Below are 7,291 nucleotides of genomic sequence, written 5' to 3'. Positions count from 1 at the left end.
ATTGGTCTAATAAAAGCAAAAAATTTAATGGGCCAATATTTTAGTAATTTCAATTTTTTTTATTGACCCAATTGAACAAAAATTAATGATTCTATAATTTAATTTTTAAAAAATTAATATTTCTTGGCCTAACAAAATTGAAAAATTATTGGCCCACATTTTTAAAATTTTTTATGTAATAAAAAAATATTTTAAAAAGATTTCAATTGTGAGTTAAATAAAAGAAACACCTTGATCTTAATATTGTATCCGTCTAACACAAAACTCAAGAGTTGAAACAGATTCATAGCCCTATAAAATTTTAATTTGTAATTTAAAATACTCTAAATATGGATATATTTTTAACTATCTCTCACATTTAGCCTAAAAAAAAACTTAAAATAAATTTTAAAAGTTTGATATTTTTTATTAGTCTAATTAAATAAAAAAAGATTTAATTAGCTCATATTCTAATAATTTGAAACTTATTCTTTTTACTAGCCCAACTTGGCTGAAAAATAGTTGTTGATATATTTGAAATTTATTTTTAAGTAAAAAAATTAAAAAGAATTAAATTATGAGTGAGGAGTATAAAATGTCTAGGTCAAGCTATTATATCTGCCATTAGCCCGTATCTAAATATTATAATAATCATTAATTGATACTTTTTATTGGCCCAATAAAATTAAAAATTTAATAGATCAATATTCTAATAATTTAAAAGTTTTTAATTGGCCCAATTTAAAAGTTTTTAATTGGCCAATTTAAAAAAAAAATCATGAATCCATATATTAATCTTTAAAAGATTAGTTTTTATTGATCTAATAAAATTAAAAAGTAAGTAATCCATATTTTTAAAATTTTCTTTTTAGTAATAAAAAAATACTTTAAAAATATTTAAATTGTGAGTTAAATACAAAAAACACATAGGTCTAAATATTGCATCTATCTAATAGCGAACTTGAGTGTCAAAATAGAGCCATAACCCCTCCAAAATTTTAATTTTTCATTTACAGTACTTTAAATGTGGATATATTATAAACAGTCTTCAACATTTAGCCTAAAAAAATTTTTAAAAAAATTTTAAAATGTTGATTTTTTTATTAGTCTAATTAAATAAAATATTTAATGGGCACATATTCTAATAATTTGAACCTTATTTTTTTATTGGTCTAGCTTAGTTAAAAAATTAGTTGTTGAATTTTTTAAATTTACATTTATGTAATAAAAAAGAATTTAAAAAGAATTAAATTTTAAGCAAGGTACGAAAACTACCTAGGTCCAGTTGCTATATTTGTCAATGGCCCTATATATCTAAATTTTATAATCATCATTAATCAATATTTTTTATTGGTCCAATAATGTAAAAAATTTAATAAGCCAATATTCTTGTAATTTGAAAGTTTTTTTTATTGGCCCAATTAAACTTAAATTTAATCAATCCATATTTTAATTTTTAAAAAATTATTTTTTATTGATCTAACAAAATTAAAAAATTAGTGACCCACATTTTTAAAATTTTCCTTTAAATAATAAAAAATATTTTAAAAAGATTTAAATTGTGAGTTAAATACATAAAATACCTTAGTCTAAATGTTGCAATTATCTAATACCAAACTCGGGATTTAAAATAAAGTCAGAACCATTTCAAAATTTTAATTTTTAATTTAGAGTACTTTAAATATGTGTATATTCTTAACTAAAATTTTAATTTTTAATTTAGAGTACTTTAAATATGTGTATATTCCTAACTATCCCTCAAGTTTTACCTCCAAAAAATCTTAATAAAATTTTAAAATGTTAATTTTTTTATTAACACAATTAAATAAAAAAATTTAATGAGCCTATATTCTAATAATTTGAAGCTTTTTTTTTTATTTCCCAAGTTGGTGAAACATTGATCATCGATATTTTTTAAATTTACATTTAAGTAATAAAAAATTTTAAAAGAATTAAATTGTGAATGAGGTACATAAAACAAATAAGTCTAGTTGTTATATCTGTCATTGGTCCCATTTATTTAAATGTTATAATCATTATTAATTGATATTTTTTATAGGCTCAATAAAGTAAAAAATTTAATGGGCTAATATTCTTATATTTTCAAAGTTTTTTTATTAGCCCAATTAAAAAAAACTAATGAATCTATATTTTAATTTTCAAAAGATTAATTTATATTGACCTAACAAAATTAAAAAATTAGTGCCTACATTTTTAAAAATTTTCCTTTAAGCAATAAAAAAAATATTTTAAAAATATTCAAATTATGAGTTAAATACACAAAACACCTAGGTTTAAATGATATATCTATATAACACCGAATATGGGGGTTGAAACAAAGCGACAACTCCTCAAAAATTTTAATTTTTAATTTTAAGTACTTTAAATGCGAGTATGATCTTAACTGTTAATCACGTTTAGCTTAAAAAAAATGTAAACAAAATTTTAAAAAGTTGATTTTTTTTCGTTAGCCCAATAAATAAAAAATTTTATATGCTCATATTCTAACAATTTGAAGCTTTTTTTTTTTTTAATAGTCTAACATAGTTGAAAAATTGGTCGCCGATAAATTTATTTTTAAGTAATTAGAAATTTAAAAAGAATTAAATTATGAGAGAAGAACATAAAAAACTTAAGTGTAGTTTTTATATCTATCATTGACCCCATATATATAAATGTTATAATATCAATAGTTGATTTTTTTTTATTGGCCCAATAAAGCAAAAAATTTAATGGATCAACATTCTTATCATTTAAAAGTTTTTTGTTGGTCTAATTAAAAAAAGATTAATGAGTCCATATTTTAATATTCAAAAAGATTAGTTTTTATTGACTAATAAAATTGAAAAATTAGTAGCCCTACATTTTTAAAATTTTCTTTTAAGTAATAAAAAAATATTTTAAAAAGATTCAAATTGTGAGTTAATTACTGTTTACATCGCAATTTAGTTTTAATATTTTTAGGCCTAGTTAATTTATGGGTTTGAAATATTAAATTAAATTGCCTATTTAATGTGACCCAGGCCAAGACCAACAGTTAGTGAGTATTAATTATATAGAACTAGAATAATTAAATAATTATCCGTACAAGTAGGTGTTATTTATTGGATAGTTATGGATATTTAGTATCTAAAAATATCTATCAAAGATGATGGGCATGAAAGTGTAGTGGACAAAGTGGTGCGGGTGGGTGGTTATGGAGTTAGTGGGTGGTTTTTGGTGGTTATGGGAACTTACAAGAAGTGGGCTAGTGGAGAGAAAAAGCAAGGGGTGGATAAGGTGGTAGCCACTAAACTTGGCCACCAAGCATACCTGCACTTATAAATTGATGTGCTGGGCTTTAGACAACAACAACTAATCAATCAATCAACACTTAACAGACATAATGTCTTAGCTCAAATTTCTCTTAGTTCAGTCTTTTTTTTTTACAATTCAATAGCTTTCATTATTTTTTGGTCCAATATTAGTGTCAATTTATCCCTTTTTGTTTTCAATTTAAGCCATCAATTTCTAATTCTTCTACAAACATTTTCATTTTTGTAATCAATCTTTTCAGTTTTTAATGTAATTTGCAATTTTTCGTTCATATTTCAATTCCTATACATCTTATCTTTAATTTTTCAGCAAGCCAATTTACTATTTTTTGCCAATGTTTACATATTCAAGCAAATTAATCTTTCAATTTAGCAAAGCTTTCATTTACACTTTTTTGCACATATTACATTTTCTCAGTAAGTAATTTACTCTTTTAATCAAGCATAAAATTTATCTTTTCTATATATATTTACTTTTTGAAGCAATTAGCCATGAATAACCTTTACTTTTCAAGCACAACATTTACTCTTTTATGCACAAGCAATCTTTTAATTTCTCAATAGTCAATTCCAGTTCTCAAATTTTTCAAATTGATTAACTAGAGATCTTAACGAGCACATCCTAATGGAGTCAAGGAACAAGGGAAAATTCAATCCTTTATTTCCCACCAATTGCTCCAATTAAAAGTCAGACAGGTGCAAATACATTCATAAATGGGCTCATACATGTCCCTAGCACGCTTGCAATCCAACTCCCATGTGCAAAAAAGCCCATATCTATTTTTGACACATGTAAATTAAGGAACATTAATTTCACACAAAAATAATTTTTGGCACACCTAATGGGATTGTCTCACATCAACTTTCTCAATTCTTCTCTCTCAACATTCAGTTCACATTGTCACACAATAGTTTTGGACATCATGCCAAAAATAAGGATTTATGATGAAAAAGAAGCTATAGGGTCTGACCCTGATGGAGCAGCTGATGAAGCTGAACTCAATGAACAATAAGGTCACGACACTAAGTTACCTTTAACATAAGTGGTGGCTCCAATTGCATTTGATATGGCTACCATTAGCACTTAAATAGCTTAACAAGTTATAAACTAGATTATAGCTAGCATCAAAATTGCTTTTGAGAATGGCTTCAAGGCACTATCTGTTCAGTTGGAGCAGATTAGCTGAAGGTCTGTGAGAAATCTACTTGAAGCTCAACCGCTCTAGAGGCAGGCAACAATCTTAGGTAGTCACACAATGACTAACCAACTAGAGTCCAATGAGGTGCAAGGAACACCAAACTAGGAAGAGCAACATTACCAACCACCTCAAAGTAGAGAAACAACTCCAATGGCTTCTCCTACACAAGTAGTAAGGACATTCAATGGACAATGGGGAGGTAACTTTTATGCTTCTATCAATCCTACCACTCACCCACATGTACATAATGCTGTAAATCTAAATAACATCTTGGATAATGCAGTGAATAATGTGGATAATGTTAGGATTAATTATGTAATAACACCACTACCACTTGTGCATGCATCTATGTTACATCATTCTAAATCTCATGTTGACCATGAAACCCTTAGGATAATCGTTGAAGAGTTGTATGGACCTAGCCTTCATTAGATAGGTTGTCTTGAGTATCATAAACCCTATCCAAACTAGGTGGATAGGAATAATCCTTTCCTTAGGGGTTATAAGATACCTGAGTTCACTTTGTTCTCAGGAGATAGGTTACAGTCTGCTTTAAAACATATTGGTAGGTTTACTATGCAATGTAGTGAGCTTGCTAATTATGAAAATTTTGATATGTTAAAATTAAGGCTGTTTCCCAATTCCCTAACTGCAGTTGCATTTTCTTGGTATGCTTCATTACCTAGAGATTTTGTTCACTTGGTACGACATGGAGCATTTATTTCACACACAGTTTTATAAAACTAAACATGAGGTGTCTATTGCTTGGTTATCTAAAATTTATAAAAGGCAAGGAGAGTCTATAGATTTTTACATATCTAGGTTCAAGAAAATGCGCAATAAAGTATTTTTGCCTAAATGTGATTTTGTCAATTTAGCCCAAGGTCATTTAGACATTGAGCTAAGAAAGTAATTTCAAGGTTTGGAGTTTAGAGATTTCTTTGAGTTTGCTGAGAAAATGGTAGACTATGACGAGCGGCTTGGGCAAGAAAATCAAAAAAGTAAAACTTCCATGGATACCTATTTTTAAGAAACTTTTTCATGATGATGGTATTATTGATTTTGTTAATATGGGTAGTTGTGTTTGTCCTATGTTATCTAAACTAGCAAAACTTCTAAAACCATAGAGGAAAGACTTTTCCAACCCTCTACTACCCCAACAACAATATTCTTTTGACATAACTATGGTAAAGGAGATTTTCAATTTTCTCGTGTAGGAAAAGTTTTTGACTCTTCCATAGGGACACAAGATGCCATTTAAAAAAGAGATGAAGGGCAATGATTACTGCAAGAATCATGATGTTTGGACTCATCACATCAATTACTATTAGGCATTCAGGAATTCGATCTAGGATAATATCAACGAAAGTGTTCTCAAGTTCCCAGACAAGAATGACACTTTAATGTTAATTGGTGAGGATCTATTTCCACCAATGGCAACCATCAATGCCACCAGTGTTGATCTAAAGGCACCATTAGAGGAAAAGAAAACTAAGGATAAGACATAGAAAAATCCTAGTCTAAAGCTAAAATAGGCTTGGGTAACAAAGCAACAGATTTACAAGGTTCTTGACAGACAACAAATGAGACCAATAAGGAAAGTTGCACCTGTGAGGTAAATTGTAGGACCTGGGCATCAAAAGCCAAATGCAACAAAGCAAGGAGTTTAATTTTTGGTACAACCTAGAGGTATACCTACTAGTGAGTAAAGTCTAATTTGGCACGAGAAATTTCCTAAGTCACTGACCAGGACACAAAAAAGGAGATTATAGTGGCTAAAATCAGAACAATGCTGCAAGAAGGAATTCAACACTAAAGGCTCTATTAGGCATTAGAACATGACTCAAATATATGATAAAATGGTGAACAAGAAGTGTTTTATAGAAGGTGAGCTAGTCTAAAAGATCATCTTGCCTCTAGGGACAAAAGATAGAGAATTGGGAAAGTGGTTACCTAACTTAGAGGGATCATTCAAGGTGCCCATAGTTCTAAAGAATGAAGCATGCTTACTAGTTAGCCTAGATGGAGTCCCATAAAAGAAGTGCATTAATGGATGCTACCTTGAAAATTACTATCCTAGTATTTTAGAGATATCATACTCAAAGGGCTCAAGTAGAATAATGTAAGGCCATTAACATGGCTTATATTAGGCTGGCCTCGTGGTCGCTAAGGTTATGGTGTCATCAAAGTTTGAGCAATAATACAATAAGTAGACAAGTTCTTAAAGAGTCATTCTACTATTTCTATCATGCATAGACAAGTTAAACAAAGCATGCAGAGGGCTTTACAGCTTATTGGGTACCTGCTAAAGATAATTCATATACATGGTAAACTGGGTGATAGTGGCATAACAAAGGGCTCAGCCTTATTCATCAATTCACAATCATAAGCAAAGGCTCAATCTCAATCATCAAGTCTCATCATGTCTCAAAAGTCGAAAACATGGCTACCCAAATCATCAGTAAGATTCTGATATCACAAAGAGTTATAAGTGTAGTAAATAAACTATTGGACCTAGAGGTTTTAATCCATGTTTTGATGATAATAAACAATTAGTGTGCTACTAATCTACCTTGAAAGTGTTTGTGTTAAGATTGCAGGTCCTAAGTTCAAAATTGAGAAATTACTTCAAAACAAGATTGAAAGACAGTAAGAAATTGGAGCAAAGATCAACAAGACACTACAATGTAAATTTTTTTTTTTTTTTATCTTGTGAATCTTAAATGGTTGGTTATGTTAGCTCAAGTCTAGGTTTCTCTAAACTTCTTAGTGTCTCTATTTTCAACTTTTTCTTAACCA

Source organism: Hevea brasiliensis, chromosome 15 (assembly GCF_030052815.1).
Source record: "Hevea brasiliensis isolate MT/VB/25A 57/8 chromosome 15, ASM3005281v1, whole genome shotgun sequence".
NCBI lineage: Eukaryota > Viridiplantae > Streptophyta > Magnoliopsida > Malpighiales > Euphorbiaceae > Hevea > Hevea brasiliensis.
The sequence above is the reverse complement of the archived record's forward strand: the minus strand, read 5'-3'. Positions refer to the sequence as shown.